Here is a 22,275-nt window from a genome sequence, read left to right on the forward strand (position 1 = left end):
TTGAAATCATTCTCCACTGCGCTTGAGTCAGGTGCATTCCCCCTCCTTTGCCTATATCGTGGGCAGATGTATAGGCTTGAATGGCCTTTTGCTGCTCCTCCATCCTCTGAAGCATATAGAGGGTTGAATTCCACCTCGTTACCACCTCTTGCTTCAGATGATGGCAGGGCAGGTTCAGGACTGTTTGCTGGTGCTCCAGTCTTCGGCACGCGGTGGCTGAATGCCGAAAGTGGCCCGCAATTCTTCGGGCCACCAACAGCATCTCTTGCACGCCCCTGTCGTTTTTTAAATAATTCTGCACCACCAAATTCAATGTATGTGCAAAACATGGGACGTGCTGGAATTTGCCCAGATGTAATGCACGCACAATATTGGTGGCGTTGTCCGATGTCACAAATCCCCAGGAGAGTCCAATTGGGGTAAGCCATTCTGCGATGAAGTTCCTCAGTTTCTGTAAGAGGTTGTCAGCTGTGTGCCTCTTATGGAAAGCGGTGATACAAAGCGTAGCCTGCCTAGGAACGAGTTGGCGTTTGCGAGATGCTGCTACTGGTGCCGCCGCTGCTGTTCTTGCTGCGGGAGGCAATACATCTACCCAGTGGGCTGTCACAGTCATATAGTCCTGAGTCTGCCCTGCTCCACTTGTCCACATGTCCGTGGTTAAGTGGACATTGGGTACAACTGCATTTTTTAGGACACTGGTGACTCTTTTTCTGATGTCTGTGTACATTTTCGGTATCGCTTGCCTAGAGAAATGGAAGACTCGATGGTATTTGGTACCGGGGACACAGTACCTCAAACAAGTCTCTAGTTGCCTGTGAATTAACGGTGGATACCAGAAACACGTTTCTCACCACCCAGGCTGACAAAACCTGAGTTATCCGCTTTGCAGCAGGATGACTGCTGTTATATTTCATCTTCCTCGCAAAGGACTGTTGGACAGTCAATTGCTTACTGGAAGTAGTACAAGTGGTCTTCCGACTTCCCCTCTGGGATGCCGATCGACTCCCAGCAGCAACAACAGCAGCGCCAGCAGCAGTAGGCGTTACACTCAAGGATGCATCGGAGGAATCCCAGGCAGGAGAGGACTCATCAGACTTGCCAGTGACATGGCCTGCAGGACTATTGGCTTTCCTGTGTAAGGTGGAAATTGACACTGAGGGAGTTGGTGGTGTGGTTTGCAGGAGCTTGGTTACAAGAGGAAGGGATTTAGTGGTCAGTGGACTGCTTCCGCTGTCATCCAAAGTTTTTGAACTTGTCACTGACTTCTGATGAATGCGGACCAAGTGACGTATAAGGGAGGATGTTCCTAGGTGGTTAACATCCTTACCCCTTCTTATTACAGCTTGACAAAGGCAACACACGGCTTGACACCTGTTGTCCGCATTTGTGTTGAAATAATTCCACACCGAAGAGCTGATTTTTTTTGTATTTTGACCAGGCATGTCAATGGCCATATTAGTCCCACGTACAACAGGTGTCTCCCCGGGTGCCTGACTTAAACAAACCACCTCACCATCAGAATCCTCCTTGTCAATTTCCTCCCCAGCGCCAGCAACACCCAAATCCTCATCCTGGTGTACTTCAACAGTGACATTGTCAATTTGAATATCAGGAACTGGACTGCGGGTGCTCCTTCCAGCACTTGCAGGGGGCGTGCAAATGGTGGAAGGCGCAAGCTCTTCCCGTCCAGTGTTGGGAAGGTCAGGCATCGCAACCGACACAATTGGACCCTCCTTGGGCATTTGTGATTTAGAAGAACGCACAGTTCTTTGCTGTGCTTTTGACAGCTTAAGTCTTTTTATTTTTCTAGCGAGAGGAAGAGTGCTTCCATCCTCATGTGAATCTGAACCACTAGCCATGAACATAGGCCAGGGCCTCAGCCGTTCCTTGCCACTCCGTGTCGTAAATGGCATATTGGCAAGTTTACGCTTCTCATCAGATGCTTTCAATTTTGATTTAGGGTTCATTTTACTGAACTTTTGTTTTTTGGATTTTACCTGCTCTCTACTATGACATTGGGCATCGGCCTTGGCAGACGACGTTGATGGAATTTCATCGTCTCGGCCATGACTAGTGGCAGCAGCTTCAGCACGAGGTGGAAGTGGATCTTGATCTTTCCCTATTTTGACCTCCACATTTTTGTTCTCCATTTTTTAATGTGTGGAATTATATGCCAGTATCAATAGCAATGGCCTACTACTATATATACTGAGTACAACTGAAATGCACCACAGGTATGGATGGATAGTATACTTGACGACACAGAGGTAGGTAGAGCAGTGGCCTTCCGTACCGTACTGCTATATATACTGGTGGTCACTTTCAGAAAACTGCAAAACTAAAATGCACCACAGGTATAGAATCTAGATGGATAGTATACTTGACGACACAGAGGTACAGTAGGTAGAGCAGTGGCCTTCCGTACCGTACTGCTATATATACTGGTGGTCACTGTCAGCAAACTGCAAAACTAAAATGCACCACAGGTATAGAATCTAGATGGATAGTATACTTGACGACACAGAGGTAGGTAGAGCAGCGGCCTTCCGTACCGTACTGCTATATATACTGGTGGTCACTGTCAGCAAAACTCTGCACTGTACACCTCCTATATAATACTGCTGGTCCCCAGTCCCCACAATAAAGCAGTGTGAGCACAGATATATGCAGCACACTGAGCACAGATATGGAGTGTTTTTCAGGCAGACAACGTATACTGGTGGTCACTGGTTAGCAAAACTCTGCATTGTACTCCTCCTATATAATATACTGGTGCTCCCCAGTCCCCACAATAAAGCAGTGTGAGCACAGATATATGCAGCACACTGAGCACAGATATGGAGTGTTTTTCAGGCAGACAATGTATACTGGTGGTCACTGTCAGCAAAACTCTGCACTGTACTCCTCCTATATAATATACTGGTGGTCCCCAGTCCCCACAATAAAGCAGTGTGAGCACAGATATATGCAGCACACTGAGCACAGATATGGAGTGTTTTTCAGGCAGACAACGTATACTGGTGGTCACTGTCAGCAAAACTCTGCACTGTACTCCTCCTATATAATACAGCTGCTCCCCAGTCCCCACAATTAAGCAGTGTGAGCACAGATATATGCAGCACACTGAGCACAGATATGGAGTGTTTTTCAGGCAGACAACGTATACTGGTGGTCACTGTCAGCAAAACTCTGCACTGTACTCCTCCTATATAATACAGCTGCTCCCCAGTCCCCACAATTAAGCAGTGTGAGCACAGATATATGCAGCACACTGAGCACAGATATGGAGTGTTTTTCAGGCAGACAATGTATACTAGTGGTCACTGTTAGCAAAACTCTGCACTGTACTCCTCCTATATAATATAGCTGCTCCCCAGTCCCCACAATTAAGCAATAAGCACAAATATTTTTGCATCAAGAATTCAAGATTAATAAACGGAGAGGACGCCAGCCACGTCCTCTCCCTAACATTTCCAATGCACCAGTGAAAATGGCGGCGACACGCGGCTGCTTATAAAGAATCCAAATCTCGCGAGAATCCGACAGCGGGATGATGACGTTCGGGCGCGCTCGGGTTAACCGAGCCATACGGGAGAATCCGAGTATGCCTCGGACCTGTGTAAAATGGGTGAAGTTCGGGGGGGTTCGGTTTCCGAGGAACCGAACCCGCTCATCACTAATTTAAACTGCTGTGAAGATTGTCTAGGTGAAGAGTTGATTTCCTTAGATTTACAAACAGAGGAAAAGTGATTCATTTTGCCACATACAGTGCAAATTTTACCTGTGGCAGGACAGTCTCCTGAATGTGGATAGGAGCGTCCACACCTGTAACATGATCTAGATTTCCTTGTCTCCAGAATGGTACTTGTGTCAGTGTGTAATTTATTGCACACCTGCAGCTGGGTCATGCCCCTCTCCATGTCTTTAGCATGTGTCTCTGAAAGTTCTAGACTTCTAGCATATTGCTGCAGCTCAGTCAGCGTCATTTCAGATTTAAGAGCACGTCTGCGCAACTTTCCACATGTGCCAAATGCAATTAGCTGTTGCTTAATTTCATCCTCTACATCATGGAACTGACAAGTTTTGGCAAGAATCCGTAATCTAGTAATGTATGCATCAACAGATTCAGTTTGCAGTTGCATAGCTGTCCTGAATAGGTATTTTGAATGTGACAGGCTGCATTTTGGGGCAAAATAGGCAGTCAGAGAGTCCCTGCATTTGTTATAATCCCTGGTGTCTGCCTATGGCAAAGTATCATACAGTTCATAAATCTTGGAGCCAGCACTGAGAAGAAGCATGCTTTTCTTTTTGTTATCAGAAGTAACCCCCATAGCTTCAATATAGTGATCAAACTGGGCAAGCCATTTTCTCCATAACTCTGCTGCACGAGGGGCATCAGTATGCAGAAACTGAGGGATTAATGCTAGCATGTCAGCCATGGTGACTAAGAGGAATGTACAGTAGCTGAGTGAAAGTAGTTAAAAGTTTATCCTCGTCGCCAGTTGTTATGTCCTGATGTACATCTCTTTACTTCAATGAATCATGCAGTATGAAGATTATGTATTTTATTTCTTATTGGTAAGTAATACTTGCATGGCTACAGATAGACAGCAACTCCACATGATGCTCTCCTTCTACCTTACTCTCCTTCTACTTCCTACTTCTTTCTACTTCCTGATCACATGTTCATCTGTGCAGCCAGATTCTTAAAGATACACTACCTCATCTAGCTAATGCACATAAACTATCTTCATAGATACTACATCTCCCCCTTCCTTTCATGTATGTAAATTAATATATTTCTTTAAAACACATAAAATTGATTTTACGTTCAACCAATTAAACATACAACAATATGCTGACTGAATTTGATCATGAACATTAACCCACAATATACAATACACATTAAACTGGAAAAGATTTTTGAACAACAAATTACGAGCTTTAAGATGAAAGTCATATCTGCTCAATATGCCTTGTAGGAGGTTTAATGACTCTGCCTGCTTTCGTCCGAGTATATGATCCTTCACTCAAAGGAACAGACACAATAGAATCACTTGGTGCAGGAGGATGTTATAGGTGGTATGTTGACATCATCTTGACTTGGTGCATCAGAAGATAAGGATGGGAATATCTTCTTGAAATGGGACACATTCCTTGTCACAGTGTGATGGTCATTTCCTGCAACAACCATTGTTCCTTTCCTTTTCACTACAGTCAGTGGACTTGGGTGAAAAGCAGTCATGTCCTTATGTACTACTTTTTGTTTCACCAGAACACGATCTCCTTCTTGTAAGTCTGAAACAATAGCTCTCCTTTTCCGGTCTGCATATTGTTTAGCCTTTTGTTTATTGGCAGAGTCCTTCTGTCTAACCTGATGATCTCTAGTTGAAGGAGTCAAATGGATTTCTGGAAGAGTGGATCTGATTACTTTTCTTTGAAACATTAATGTCTGAGGAGGGACATTTGTTGTGGAATGAGGCACTGAGCGATATTGTCTGAGAAATTGATTTAGAGATTGTTGAATTGGAATTCGGGATACTTTACAAATCTTTATTTGCTTTCCCAGATTACGCATGAAACGTTCAACAAGACCATTAGCCTGTGGCCACAGGGGAGTGGTTTTTTGATGTTGAATTCCAAAATGTTTCATGAATTTGCTGAAATCATCACCTTGAAATGGCGGACCATTATCAGTCTTTATTGTTCCTGGAATTCCATAAGTAGTAAATATTCTATCCAACGCTGGTAAGACAGATGTGGCAGACGTTGAAGATATTATTTCAAGAACAGGATATCTTGAATATTCATCCACAGCCACTAGTACATATTTACCATTGTATAATGGTCCATAGAAATCAACATCGACATTTTCCCAGACATTGGGCAAAATTTACTAATATTCGTGTTTGATTCGGTTTGTGTAGTGTTTAAACTCGTTTTGTATCGGGTGCATTTTCATACAACTTTTTGAATCCATATACGCAAAGTTACGAAGCAGTCGACTTTATGGTTGTCGTGTTTTCCGATGTCGATGCCAGTCGGGTTTTTTTGGCACATTTACGGCCGTTATTGTCGTTTGCGTACGTGTTTTTAATGTATTTGCTGTTTTTTTCCCTAAGTTAAACGCGGCTGGGGTTATTTTTCCCGCGGCCGCATTTTCACTTTCAGTTTCGATTTTCATCCCCATTCGTGATTGGTTGTGTTTCAGATGGTAGGAGTGTCTGTGCGCAACCATATAAATACGCCCCAAACAGTCCGCACCTCGTGGGTTTAGTTAGTGGTGAGGAGGAGGGAGGTTGTGCTGTGGAGGTAGGTGAATTTGTGGTTTGGTGAGGAGTGTTGGTAGCGATTTCAGAGTGTGGTATTGTGTTTCAAAGTCATCTTGTCATTCTTGTTGTCTTGTATTTTGTGGTTTTGTCTCATTTTTAGTCCAAGTTATTTTTCTTTATAGTTTCTTGTCAGTGTGTGTGTGTGTGTGTGTGTGAGAGTTGTGTAGTGGTAGTGGAGGAGTGTGTTGTTTGATTTTTTTATTTTCTGTGTTAACTATTTAGACACACAATTATGTGTGACTCAGAGGTGGGTGAGGTGGAGGGTGTGAGTGAGGGGGAGGAGGTCGGTCAGGTGGAGGAGGTGAGTGTTAGTGAGGTTAGTGAGGTGGAGGAGGTGGGTGAGGTTGCTGCAGCAGCCTCAAGTGATAGTGACAGTCAGAGTGCTCCGCAGCCACGCACCACTACTAAGACTGGGCGGAATGTAAAGTTTAGTTTTGCTGAAAATGTGGCATTGGTGCGTGAGCTGATGAAGTATCAGAGGCAGCTATTTGGCCCTGAGTCCGCCAAGGTGCCAACACGGAGGAAGACGGTGTTGTGGGCGAAAGTTGTTGCTGCTGTCAATAGTGAGGGGGTGGTCAAGCGGACGGAGGACACGTGCCGCAAACGGTACTATGACATAAAGCGACGTGTCAAGTCCAAAATGGCCAAGGAGGCCAATTCGGCTCAGAAAACCGGTGGTGGGCAGCCCTATATTGCAAGATATCTGGAGTATGAGGAGCCCATGCGGAGTGTAATTCCTCCTGAAGTTGTCTCTGCAACCCATGTCCGGGATTCTGATCGGCCCATGAAGAATGGTGAGCATGTGTATTTGCAAAATATTTTTTTTGTGTGATTTTTTTATAAAATGTGTGTCATGTAACGTTGCATATTCTCCCATCTTCAAGTGTGTGTCAGCCAATACATTGTTTTGGTTAATGTTTTATACAAAAGCCAATGTGACATCTTACTTTATTGTATGTCATGTGTTTTTCAGAAAGATATTTTGCATGTGTAGTTTGGACTTGGTGTGTCTCTGAATTGTCCTGCAATAATGTTTTCCTTTTGGGCGTTTTTTAAGTTAAAATTGTGACTATGTTTTATATTTAAGTGATCCATGTGCAATGTTTAAAAAACAGTGGTTGTCATGTTAGAGGCTGGAGTAGTGGAAAGTGCTTTGCAAACCACTTATATGTGTAATGTCATTATTCGATAATGTTTAATTTTTTTACAAAATAACACTATTTGTTTGATAATTTTTTGCTTGTATTTGTACCGTGACACCACACTGCAGTGTAATTTTTTTTTAAATTGCTACATTTTGTTTTGGCTCATATAGTGGTAATGTGTCTTTGGAGTGCCACATCACAGAGCAATTTATATATTGCATCTGTATTTTTTTTACTTTCAATACAAAATGAAGATGTGTGTGTTTTTTTTGTGGTTTTTTAACTTGTGGCCTATGTCAGTGTCCTGTACATGTTTTCCTGTGTTGATTTTGCCATAGTGCATATGTCTATTGGACCATGTTTTTTTTTCCTGTCCTTATGTTTTTATAAAAAACAAACCAAGCATTTCTAAAAGAAAACATGTTTATAAGCATAATGGGTGGATGTATACACAATAGCATGAACATTTTTCTTACATTTATTTTATACAGTGTTAGAAAAAAGCAGTACTACTCGTCGCCCAGTAACTCCTATCACATCTGATGATGATGACGCTGCGGAAGCAGGTAAAGTGTCCATTGTAGTATAGGGTATGCTTGTAAAGGAATGGCCCTAACAAAATTTCACTTTCATTAAATATCCATCAAAAGAAGTATGGAGCAGCAGAAGTGGCACTTCTGTAAGACATCACCACAAAAAACCTGTGCCCGAAAAGAAAGCAAGGTCGTATGTGCCGACCCAAACACAGCAGGCTACCCCGCCATGAAGATTATCGTCCGTATGTTCTGTCCCCCCACTCCAAATTTTGGACACACCTCCAAGACGTCATCCACACTCCCCTCATCTTGATTGTGAGTATCAAACTGAAATAAATGTGAAAAATTTCAGAACGTAATCAAAATATTTCATAACCGCATTAAGTCAAAACACATCAAAAACTTAAATACTTACCGCAGTAAGTAAAAGCTGAAATGGAATCCAAGCTAAATGGCCTTGTCCACATCCAGTAAAGATATGTATGTCCACTTGACCCATACAGTATGACATTGTGTGTAAGATGCTGCAACAAAAAAGCATGTTTTTTATATTGCAAAAAGTAAGGTTGTTTTTCCAAATTTCACATGTGTGTTTGAGGTAACATTGCAAAAGACATATAAAAACATTACTATGTTTGTTTGTTCAAAGCTATAAGGTAACATATTATGTATACCAATGTGTTTTTATGGTGGAGTATGCGTGAGCTACAATAAAACTAAAGTGTTTGCTTTCACAATTAAGTAACCAGACACATTTGCCACAAACAGGCATATGTATGTATTTAAGCTATGAGTGATGATGTTGCTAGGCAGACTAGTTGAAAGCAACAGTGAATGACATGTGTTCCATGTGTAGTGATTTGTTTACTTTTCTCAAACATATGGATAGCTAACGGAGATTTGTTTAACATTTCAGCTTCTTGTCCTGGGAACAGCATCCCTCCGCAACAACAACAACACAGTGACATGGAGGAGACAAACATCTTAGAAATGCAGCCATTAAGGCAAGGAATGAGCCACCCAGCACCTGTGAGTACACCACCACAGCAAAGTACACCACCACCACAACACAGCCCAACAACACCAGGAACACAAGGCCCTGATCAGGTGTTTTGGTCCATTTGGGCTAGACAGCAGGCCACTAATGAAGATTGCCTGCGTAGGCAGACACAAATGTTTGCAAGCCTACCATCTCACCTCAGAAGAATATCAAGAAATCTGAGTAGACAAAATGAACAAACAATCCGAATAGGCAATACCATGGAACTCACGCGTACAGACATTACACAGGTCATGGGCAACTTACAGCGCATAATGGAAAAACAGCACAGACTAATGGAAGAACAGCACAGACAACAGCAAAGTTATATGAACATTTTTCAAAACAATCAAAAGATAAATGAAAGTTTATTCAGAATAGTAGACAATCAAAATGTTGCTACACGTGAACTCAATGCCACCCTCACTAACCTGAATGAAACACTCAGATGCATGCACCAACAGCAAACAAGCAGCAGTTCTGGTACGACTACTCCAAATATCACGCCAGTCTCATCACCACCAAGACGCTCCACCAGAGCACGCCAACATGACAGTGCTAAAGGCAAAGGGCAGGACAAGCAGCCACCAAAAAAATCGTAAACAAAATACAAGTTAGATATTTGTGATTAGTAACTCAAAATAGTTAGTAAGTGTATGTTTGACAAAAAATATATAACACTTAGCTCCTTGACAATTTTTACAACATCATTAATTATAAGTGGTACAAACAACAACATAACATTTGTACGCACATTTATTCTTTACCATTTTTTTTGTGTTGGAGGAGGGAAATGTTGATGGAGCCGCACATACATGTTAGCAGGAAGTAAACTGACCACTTGATTTTTTTCTAATCATTACTCTTTCTAGATTCCAATCATTCTCTTTTCCTGCAGACACAATAATTGCCAGCCAGGCAGAATGTCTTTAGCAGGAAGTAAACTGACCACTTGATTTTTTTTCTAATCATTACTCTTTCTAGATTCCAATCATTCTCTTTTTCTGCAGACACAATAATTGCCAGCCAGGCAGAATGTCTTTAGCAGGAAGTAAACTGACCACTTGATTTTTTTCTAATCATTACTCTTTCTAGATTCCAATCATTCTCTTTCCTGCAGACAATCCAAATTACAATGTTATTGATACATATTTTACATTTCTTCTCTATACAACATTACAAGAAGAACACAATTGAGTTGCGTAAAAAGCTTTTAATATGTTGGTTTCGAATTTTTTAAAAAAATTGACAAAATGAATGTCAGTATTGTTGGGACATGTTTGTGTGTGTGTTAAAAATTTGTAGGAATGTTATTACACATGATGCTGAAACTTACAAATATGTACTTTTTAATCAAACATCAAAGAATGTGTATAATAATGTATATATGTGGCAAACTGTGTATTTACTTACACATCATCAAGTTTACTGCATCAAACATTAGGAAATAAATTATTCCTGATTACAGTAAGTTTGTGTGTCTTAAATATGATGGAGCATCACACATAGGGACACATGTATTCCTCAAGGCTAACATATTATATGTTGAGGAGTGTTTTTTGGGAACACAGGTTCTCAAACTCGTCCCTCAGGAACCCACACAGTGCATGTTTTGCAGGTCTCCTCACAGAATCACAAGTGACATAATTAGCTCCACCTGTGAACCTTTTAACATATGTCTGTGAGTAATTCATACACCTGTGCTTCTACTGGGTGACGTGATAAACATGCACTGTGTGTGGTCCTGAGGGCCGAGTTTGTGAACCTGTGCATTAGGACGTTACACACAATGATAAAGTGAAATACTAAATGGATTATGTGGGCTTGTAAGAAAGTAGCACTGCAAGTTTACGATCACTTATCCAGACTTAATGCATGCCACTCATAATCTGTTATTTTGAGTTCAAAAATACACACAATACACATGCGACATTTGTTTTTCCTAAAGCGAGGGTATGTTTGTGTGTGTCAAGGAGACAGACACATTCTGAGTAATGGTTTTGGCAATAAAAATGGCAAAACATCTATTTATGATTACACAACAAATGAAATAAGTAAACCAAACTTACCTTAGAAATAGCGAGTGATAATCTCTTGCCTAACCTGCCTCCCTACATCTGTACTCCAAGTATCACCAGATGTCTCTAATTCCTCTGCTTGCTGGCTGCTTTCTTCCTCCTCCTCCTCCTCCTCCTCCTCCACATGTGGCAGATGTTGTTGCAAACACATGTTATGAAGAAAGCAGCAGCAGAACACAGTTTGAGTCACCTTGAAGGGACTATACAACAAAAGGCCACCAGACTTATCCAGACACCGAAACCTAGATTTCAGCACACCAAAACATCTTTCTATCACATTCCATGTGGACTTATGTGCATGATTGTAATTGTGTTTAGCAGGGGTATCAGGTCGGGACAATGGAGTTAGAAGCCAAGAGAAACAGCCATATCCTCCATCACCTAAAAGACAGATATAGTAACGTGATTCATGTTAAGATACAGCAACACATAAGTAACACACTGTGGGGCAGATGTATTAACCTGTAGAAGGCATAAGGAAGTGAAAACCCAGTGATATGTGCAAGGTAATAAAGGCAGCAGACAATCTGTTCCTAAATGTTCATTTACATATTGGAGCTGATTGGCTGGTGCCTTTATCACCTTGCACAGATCACTGGTTTCTCACTTCCTTATGCCTTCTACAGGTTAATACATCTGCACCTGTATTTGGACAAAGTATACGCAGGCCTACACATATCACATTACATACCCAGCAGCCATCCATCTGGAATTTGTCCGTCCTCAAACTTATCAAAGAGGGATGACTGACTGAGGATGAAGGAGTCATGGCAGCCCCCAGGGTAACCAGCAACAACACTCATTATTTTGAGATTTGCATCACAAACCACCTGTACATTTGTGGAGTGTTCGAAATGGCGATTCGTATATATGTGCTGCCTGCCCCTAGGTGGTCTCAGCTGAATGTGTGTGCAATCTATGGCTCCAAGCACATTGGGCATGCCAGCCAGCTCATAAAAATCTACCCTGATGGCATGCCACTGAGACTCCTGGGTAGGGAAGCAGATTGAGGCCTCGATGTGGGGTTCCAAAACAGCCAACACCTGTGTGTATATTTTAAAGAACAATAAACATGAGATTTTAGGACAGAACTGGCCACCGAGAAATTAAAACAAACAAAAAACAGAAGAGGTAGTTAGGTATACATCACCTGTGTTAAGATTCTGGAAAATGAGGGTTGTGAGATTCCTATGACATCCCCAGACACAGCCTGAAAGCTGCCAGTAGCCATAAAGTGCAACACAGCCAGGAGTTTGTGCAGGCCTGAGACAGAGCGAGAGCGTGCTGTCTCAGGGCATAGGCCCAGTTTGACAAGGTCATACAGACAGAAAATGTTGTTACGATTTAGACGGAACATCTGTATGACCTTATCATTGGACAATGCGTTCAAGTTTAAATGCCCCCTAAAAAAACGAGGCCTGCGCAGCCTCCGCGGAACCTGTACAACCTGCTGACCATGTTCAGTTTCTTGGCCCTGGGTACTTACAGGCTGATGTCTGAGTCTGAGGAATCCCACAGCACACAAAAGATCACTGGCCCACAGTCCTGCTGCCATTTCTGAGTGTAGGTGTATTGAAATGGGCCTAACATCCTTTTATAGGCATCCTAATTCAGGTGTGATTGATTTTTGAGTTGCAACACATGTAAACACGATTGAAAAAAGCAGGTCTATTTTTTTGCCGCTTTTTTTACTGATTCGCAAAAAAATACGACTGCAATTGAGCACTCAGAAACTAACACCCAAATACGAATGAATAGTGAATTCCCGTATTGTATGAAATAACAGCCGCATTTCAACGATGGTCTATTCATTCGTATTTCGGAACTTTGCAAATCAAACCATTACGAATAGTCCAAACACTGCCGAGATTGGTGCTTAGTGAATTCCCGGATTGGGACTTAGAAAAAAAAACACAAATCGGACAAACTCGAATTCTTAGTAAATATTGCCCATAGTCAGGTAGATTAGTCATCCGCAATGGTTCACTGCTAGTTTGCGTAGAAAGAAGGGTGCATGTCATACAGTTATGGATTTCTGATTCAACAAGTTGCTCCATGGAGGGAAACCATACCTTTTCACGTAAAAGTTGTTTGGTCTTTACGATTCCTAAATGACTGGCATGGGCAATATCAATTACCCTCTTTCTCAAAACAGCTGGAATAACAATTTTGTCACCTCTGAGAATTATTGAATCATCATGTACAGTAAGTTGTTGACAATGTTTATGAAGTGTATGGAATTCTTGTTCCTCATCAGTTGAAAATAAAAACTGTCCCAGTCGCCAATCATTGGAAATAATGCAGTGTTTTACTGCAGACAAAACGTTATCTGAGGAAGAAGCCTCTTTGATGTTGGCACTAGTAAGTGAATCAGGAATTGAATTGTTAATAATAAAGTTCACATATTCCTCCACTGAAATAGACTGCGATATGTCAGAAGGCAGAGGATGTCTGGACATGTAATCTGAGGGATTGTCAGCACCAGCTCTATGAATGATGGAGAAATTGTATGCCTGCAAACGTAAGCCCCATCGCTGTATCCTAGCTGGTTGTTTGGATTTTGGATTTCCAAAAAGTGTCACTAGGGCTTGATGATCAGTCTGGATGGTAAAGTCATTGCCGTATAGATAGAGATGAAAGCGTTCACAACCCCAGACTACTGCAAGAGCTTCCCTTTCTGGTTGAGAGTAACGTTTTTCCACCTCTGTCAAACTGCGACTTGCACATGCTACAATATGATGATCCCCATGTGTATTCACCTGAGTCAAGATAGCTCCGAGCCCCACAGGACTGGCATCCACAATAAGTTCTGTTTTCCAGTCAGTGTTGTAATATGACATTGTGACACTATCCTGCAGACATCGTTTTATGTCATCAAATGCTTGTGATTGAGAGGAAGTCCATATGAATTTTGCATTTTTCTTTGTGAGTTCCCTAAGCGGGGCAGTCAGAGTAGCGTAATTTGGAATGAATTGGGAGCAATAGTTAGTCATCCCAAGAAACAACTTGACCTCACCAGCATTAGCAGTTTTGGACATATTTGTGATAGCCTGGACTTTTTGTGGATCAGGACCAACTCCAACTTGAGAAAAGATATGCCCCAAAAATTTGAGCTTCTGTTGAAGAAAGACGCATTTATCTTTATTCAGTGTTAAGTTTTTGGCTTGAAAACACTGCAACACTTGACGCAGAGCTACATCATGTTCCTGGCATGTAGCTCCAAAAACCAGGATATCATCACTGTAATTGATGGCATTTGGAACTGACTGTATAACCTGACGGATAGCATTTTGAAACACCTCTGCTGCAGATATGATTCCAAATGATAGCTGTTTGTATCGTCGTAACCCAACATGAGTTGAGAATGTTGTTATTTGCCGTGACTCTTCATCAAGTTCCAGTTGATGATAACCTTTATTTAAATCCAATTTTGAAAAGAAACTTGCACCTGTGAGTCGATGTATGATATCATCCATAGTAGGAGTAATATGGCACTCTCTTTTAATGGCAACATTAGGACGACGCATATCAACACATATTCTCACTGCATTTGGTTGACCTGGTTTGGGCACTACCACAATAGGGGATACCCATGGTGTCGGACCAGATACCTTTTCAATTATATCCAAGTCTTCAAGGGCCTGAATTTCTTCTTCCACTTGCTTCCTTATGTTGATAGGAATACGCCGATGTTCTTGAGCAATTGGGATAACTGAGTGATCAATGTGAAGATGAACTTGATAGTCTTTAAGTTTTCCAATGCTATGAAAAAGATGATCATACTCCCATAGTAAAACATCCACATCACTTCGTAGTGGTTTTGGGTCATGTAGGACAGGAGTGAGATTGAGAGGGTCATGTAAGACATGAGCGGAATCATGAGTGTGTGCCACAATTTGTATAAGACCCAACTCTGATGCAGTATCCAATCCCAAAAGATTACCTCTTGCATACTTAGTGACATAAAATACAGCTTTTGTCATTTTGTCATTTTTGCGTGCAATTATGTCAAAAGAACCCTTTAGTGGAAGAGGTCGTTTATTACCATAGGTGAACATTTTCACAGATGTTGGATTCAAAATTACTCTGCCATGCAGCTTCTTGTAACTGGTAGCCTCCATTATATTTACAGAAGCACCGGAATCTATGAGAAAGTCAACAGAAGTGTGTTCTAGAGTGATGGCAGTTTTTGGACTGACCTTGTTTTTTCCAACTTGATGAATCATGTAGATAATTCCTTCTGACTTGTCATCACTGTCAGATGATTCTGCAGGCAGATCCACTGTAGAATGTTGATCCACACAACGCACTGTCTTTCGCCTGGATTTAAACTGCTGTGAAGATTGTCTAGGTGAAGAGTTGATTTCCTTAGATTTACAAACAGAGGAAAAGTGATTCATTTTGCCACATGCAGTGCAAATTTTACCTGTGGCAGGACAGTCTCCTGAATGTGGTAAGGAGCGTCCACACCTGTAACATGATCTAGATTTCCTTGTCTCCAGAATGGTACTTGTGTCAGTGTGTAATTTATTGCACACTTGCAGCTCGGTCATGCCCCTCTCCATGTCTTTAGCATGTGTCTCTGAAAGTTCTAGACTTCTAGCATATTGCTGCAGCTCAGTCAGCGTCATTTCAGATTTAAGAGCACGTCTGCGCAACTTTCCACATGTGCCAAATGCGATTAGCTGCAGCTTAATTTCATCCTCTACATCATGGAACTGACAAGTTTTGGCAAGAATCCGTAATCTAGTAATGTATGCATCAACAGATTCAGTTTGCAGTTGCATAGCTGTCCTGAATAGGTATTTTGAATGTGACAGGCTGCATTTTGGGGCAAAATAGGCAGTCAGAGAGTCCCTGCATTTGTTATAATCCCTGGTGTCTGCCTATGGCAAAGTATCATACAGTTCATAAATCTTGGAGCCAGCACTGAGAAGAAGCATGCTTTTCTTTTTGTTATCAGAAGTAATCCCCATAGCTTCAATATAGTGATCAAACTGGGCAAGCCATTTTCTCCATAACTCTGCTGCACGAGGGGCATCAGTATGCAGAAACTGAGGGATTAATGCTAGCATGTCAGCCATGGTGACTAAGAGGAATGTACAGTAGCTGAGTGAAAGTAGTTAAAAGTTTATCCTCGTCGCCAGTTGTTATGTCCTGATGTACATCTCTTTACTTCAATGAATCATGCAGTATGAAGATTATGTATTTTATTTCTTATTGGTAAGTAAGTAATACTTGCATGGTTACAGATAGACATCAACTCCACATGCTGCTCTCCTTCTACCTTACTCTCCTTTTACTTCCTACTTCCTTCTACTTCCTGATCACATGTTCATCTGTGCAGCCAGATTCTTAAAGGTACACTACCTCATCTAGCTAATGCACATAAACTATCTTCATAGATACTACAACTTTGTGGGCCCCATAGCAACATTTTGAAGGGCCCCCTGTCCCAATTAATTTTAAGTCATAGAATAGTTCCCTAGTTCATTTTATAATCCATAGTGGTGCCTCAGTTAATGTTATGCCCCATAGTAGTGCTCTAGTTCATTTTATGATCCCTATTAGTGCCCTAGTTCACATTATGTCACATTGTAGGGCTGCCAGTACACAGTATGCAACACAGTACCCACAATTTACATTGACATACAGTGTCCCCAGTTCATATTATGCCATACTATGGTACCTCCACTTCATATTGTGCCACATTACAGTGTCCCAGTTCATATTATGTAACATTATAATGCCCTCCAGTTCATTTTTTACTACAATGAACAGGTCCAGGGGTATTACTAGATTTATTGTAGGCCCCAAGGCAAAAGATTGTAAGGGCTCTTATGTACCACCCAGATGTGAAAAATGTATATAACACAAGTAACTGTGACAGGGAAGGTGGGCCCCTCTCAGCTCTGGGCCCCATAGCAGCTGCACTCCCTGCACCTATGGTAGCTACGCCCTTGCACATACCTGTGATGGGTCAATAAATAGATTATGAGCAGTTTCCATTTTGTGTTTCAATGTTCTGAGATGCATGAATGGGGTCAATAGCTGGAGGGAACGCTGATCCTTGTAGTGCCACATGGGAGGATCTTGGGGTGACCCAATATGAGTTGGCTCTCGATTTCTAAAAGCATAAATACTGAACCAAAGTAAGGCTATTATTATATTGTGTACGACCACCCAAGCAGAGGCGCCTTGACACAGCAGGTGGCTTATCATATATATATATGCAAATGTGTGTGAGTCCTCGCATTTCATTATTATATAGGCTGCATGTCTCTTTTTTTGACCCATTGCAGTGTGCTGGGGGATTCTGTCTTCTGTTTTTTCTTGTCTAGATTAACCCCACCCTTGCATACACCTGTAACAGCCCAATAAATTGAATAAAGCTATTATTAATTGTGTAGAACCACCTGAATTTTGATGCGGAAGGTGGTTTATTAAGCTGTATATATAGTACTATATTTACAAATATGTGAGTCCTCTGCATTTTTATTATCTTGTAGTATGCTTGTCCCTTTTGCAGGCCCATTGCAGTATGCTAGGCAGAGGCGTGACTAGGGTTTTTGGAGCCCAGGGCAAGATGAAGAGTGGCGCCCAAACCTCCCCACCCCCCGAAAAAAAACACACCAAATCAGCAGTAAAGCATGTGCACACGCAATGGTCGTGGCCACGCACCAGAAGGGGCGTGGTCACATACCTGAAGGGGGGGTGACCACTGAAAATGGGGCGTGCCAACATGACTATCACCTACCCGCTGTGACGTCTCTCAGCACACTATCACCTACCCCTTGTGTCGTCTCTCAGCACACTATCACCTACCCCTTGTGTCGTCTCTCAGCACACTATCACCTACCCCTTGTGTCGTCTCTCAGCACACTATCACCTACCCCTTGTGTCGTCTCTCAGCACACGTTCATTCAATTTTTGCATATTAAGGCAGTAGATTCCCCTATTTACACAGTACGCAGGCAGCAGAGTCCCCTTTTTACACAGTACGCAGGCAGCAGAGTCCCCTTTTTACACAGTGCCAGATACACATTGCCCCATAGTGCCACTGCCAGATACACATTGCCCCACAGCGCGCCTGCCAGATACACATTACCCACAGTGCCACTGACAGATACACATTGCCCCACAGCGCCACTGACAGATACACAATGCCCCACAGCACCACTGACAGATACACATTGCCCCACAGTGCCACTGACAGATACACAATGCCCCACAGTGCCACTGACGGATACACAATGCCCCACAGTGTCACTGACAGATACACTTTGCCCCACAGTGCCACTGCCAGATACACAATGCCCCACAGTGCCACTGCCAGATACACAATGCCCCACAGTGCCACTGCCAGATACACATTGCCCCACAGTGCCACTGACAGATACACATTGCCCCACAGCGCCACTGACAGATACACTATGCCCCTCATCATCCTTAAATGAGGAATTTTTAAAGATTCTTAGACCTCTTGGGATCAGATCCTTGTCCAGATATTTCTGGAGAGTGATCTGGTCCCACCAATGACGAGTCTCAGCTAGACATAGTGACTCCATTTTATTAAACAATTTAAACATGTCACTATTATCCTCTGAGACCATTTCATTTGTATTGTCTCCAAAACTAACAGTATATTTATTTCGTCTTTCTAGACGTTCCGAAATGCATTTAAGACCTGTCATGATAATAACCAAGCTGCTCACCAATCAGCAAAAATCAAGTACAAAAAAGAGAGAAGTTGTGTGGGCGCTAGGAAATATGGCTAAAGGACACCTAAAATATTATAGCTGTTCACTGGCTGCAGCCTCTCAAGGGCGAGATGCTGATCCTCAACCAAAAAATGCAAAACAATAAATACTCAGAGAAGCGCTACCAATGAACAGTCTGATAAATTTATTTATTAAAAATAATTAATATAGTTTCAATAAAATAATCCGCTTATCCTGGAATGTTCAACATACAATACACACCAAACATTCAATGATTCTAAATAATCACCTTTAAAAAGAACATAACCTCTTAATTCCCAATAAATGCTGCAGCAATTAAAATGTACTAGTACTTATAGGGTTAAGCTCCATGCATGGGCTAATTAATTCACATGGGTTCCTTAGATGCTGTTTAGAAAGTCCATCCACAGTGAAGTATTTATATGGTATTAATCAGCTTGTATATTGCAGTCTTAACCAGATCACGTAGACTTTCTATGGGTAGCTTAATTTGTGCAAATTTCCATATATGTGCAGTGATAATTTAGCCAAATCACTGATTGTGCAGTCTCATATAATGAAGCTTACCCACTTTTAAATGATGGAAATTTCCCTTTAGTGTTTTTTCTGTAGTGGGCGCCGGCTGCCCACACCGCTAAACAGCGGCACAGCAAGGTGTCGGTATCACTGTTGAAGACTGCGCTTCACGGGGACCACTTCAGAGCGCGGCTACCTGAGACCAGAAAGCCGTTCGCGGCTGATGAAGTCAGGAGCCGTTCGCTCGTGCATCCGTAGCAGGAACCGCTGAATGTGCTGTGGGTGTGCTGAATGTTGAACACCCAGGATACCGGGCAGGACGTCGGGCGGGATGCTTGACGCGTTTCTCAGCCTCTAATACCGGGGCTGTTTCTTCAGAAGTACCGCCTCCATGGTTTTGGGTATTTTTATACCCTGGAGCTCTCCAATTACTAAAACACATGCCTGGTGTTGTTCCACTAATTAAAACCCATATCAGGTGAATTGTACCACCAAACACTTGTTAATATTAAAACACATTTGTTTATAGGTAACTGAAACGGATTGGATTAATCTTTTTTTCCTTTCAGTAAGGACATATGTGGGGCTCCACAATTGGATATTAAAAATGTATATTTCTCTATAGAGAACACAAATAATTATAAACATATATAAAAACACATATAATATATAATATATAAATAATATAGTAATATTAATACAAATAATAATAATAGTAATAATAATGATAGGTGTCCTATAGCCATAAATTACCATGTTATTTTAATTTCTGTCAAAATAACAATTCTTAATAAAGCCATAATCTTATAATTATCATAACAAAATAAAATAAAATGAAAACATTAGAAAATATATATAAATACGTATAAAGATATCAAAATCAATACAATTTCTTTAAAACTATAAGGATGTAGAGACAGTAATTCTATATAAGGATAGACATATATTATTAGCAGCATAAATTTATTTATTGGATCATAGTCTATCCTCACAAATTCCAATCACAAAATATTGATGCTGCATGTTCCTTTAATATTTCTTCCCTTGAAATTTTAGATCCAAAGATGGTGATACAGTATACTGCTCCAGCAAATCATCTGCAACTAAAGCAGTACTCTGTAAAACCGCAGACCAAAATGAATGGGATCACATAAAAAACAACAACAAAACTATACCCAGAAATAGGGAGAAAGAGGAAAGGAAAGAAAGGGAGGGGAGATTTATATATTATTGAGTTCTATTGTATCATTAAGACCTAATGGGGTCATGGTTCCAAGTTTGAATATCCAAAATGCTTCTTTACGACATAACTTTGAAAATCTATCCCCTCCTCTGACAGATGGAGGAATCTGTTCAATAGCTTGTACTTTTATATCTTTGAGAATCCCCTTAGGACATATTCTAAAATGACATGGTAGACTGTGTGTTCTATTCCCATTGATTAGAAATCTTCTATGTTCCAAAAACCGAACATTTAATGTTCTGGTGGTGCGGCCAACATATTGTAAGCCGCACCCACAAGAAATGACATAAATGACATAACTAGACTGACAGTTAAAAAAGGAACCTAACTCAAACGTTTCTTTATTGCTAAATGATGTGATGGTAGTACACCTGTGTGCTGCATATTCACATGTGAGACACCTGGATTTCCCACACCTAAAAAACCCTTTTGGTTTTGGGGCTACATCTAACCAGTTATTTACAGCTGGATCCCTATTATGAACTATTTTCAACATACTGGGGGCTAATTTCTGTTTGAGACTATCAGCTTTTCTAAAAACTACTTTCCTAGAATCCTGTAGATCATTCTTTAGATACTTATCAAGCTTCAATAAACTGTAATTTTTGTTTATAATACGTTTAATATCCATGGCTGATGAATTATATTTGGTTATAAAGGTGAGGGGGCATTTAGAGTTAGTGTCCCTTTGTTGTGTAAGATTTGCAGTCTTATTCTTTTTAGAGACTAACAGCTCTTCCCTATTCATGGCACTGACTTCTATGAGGGTTTTATCTAAAAGATCTTTCGGGTACCCCTGTTTCAAAAAAGATGTTATCATTTTGTCTATCTGTGTAGCAAAGTCAGTGTCATTAGAACAATTCCTGCGAACACGCATGAATTGGCCTTTGGGTATATTTGCCTTCCAACTACTGTGGTGGCAACTGTCAAAATGAAGGTACTTGTTGCAATCAACTTCCTTAGTAAATGTAGCAGTGTGAAGCTGATTATTAACCACTTTTAACGTTATATCCAAAAAATTAAGAGTGGAATCACTAACGTTATGTGTGAATTTTAAATTAAAATCGTTGTCATTCAAATTGTTAACCAAATCCGTGACTGTGTTGAAATCCCCATCCCAAATTATACATAAATCATCGATAAAGCGCCCAAAGAAGACCAAGTTCGCTCCATATCCGCCACCCCAGATGTGGCGCTCTTCGAAGCGCCCCATATAGAGGTTGGCGAAGCTTGGAGCGAACTTGGTCCCCATGGCGGTCCCCAGTGACTGTAAAAAAAATTGTGATTCAAACAAAAAATAATTGTGAGATAAAATAAACTGAATTGATGATAATAAAAGGTTACGCAATGACTCTGATATAGAGGAATCTCTCTGTAAATAATATTGTACTGCCAATATCCCCTTGTCATGTGGGATATTGGTATATAGTGCTTCTACGTCACATACTACGATTTTGTAAGTATCTTTCCAGACAAAGTCATTAACTTTGTTCAAAAAATCTGAAGAGTCTCTTAAATATGATCGAAGAGATGTTACATAACCTTGTAAATGTGCATCAACAAAAGAAGATAAATTAGTGGTAAGTGACCCCACACCAGAAATAATAGGTCGACCAGGTGGTAAAGAAATGTGCTTATGAATTT

Source organism: Pseudophryne corroboree, chromosome 1 (assembly GCF_028390025.1).
Source record: "Pseudophryne corroboree isolate aPseCor3 chromosome 1, aPseCor3.hap2, whole genome shotgun sequence".
Classification (NCBI taxonomy): Eukaryota; Metazoa; Chordata; class Amphibia; order Anura; family Myobatrachidae; genus Pseudophryne; species Pseudophryne corroboree.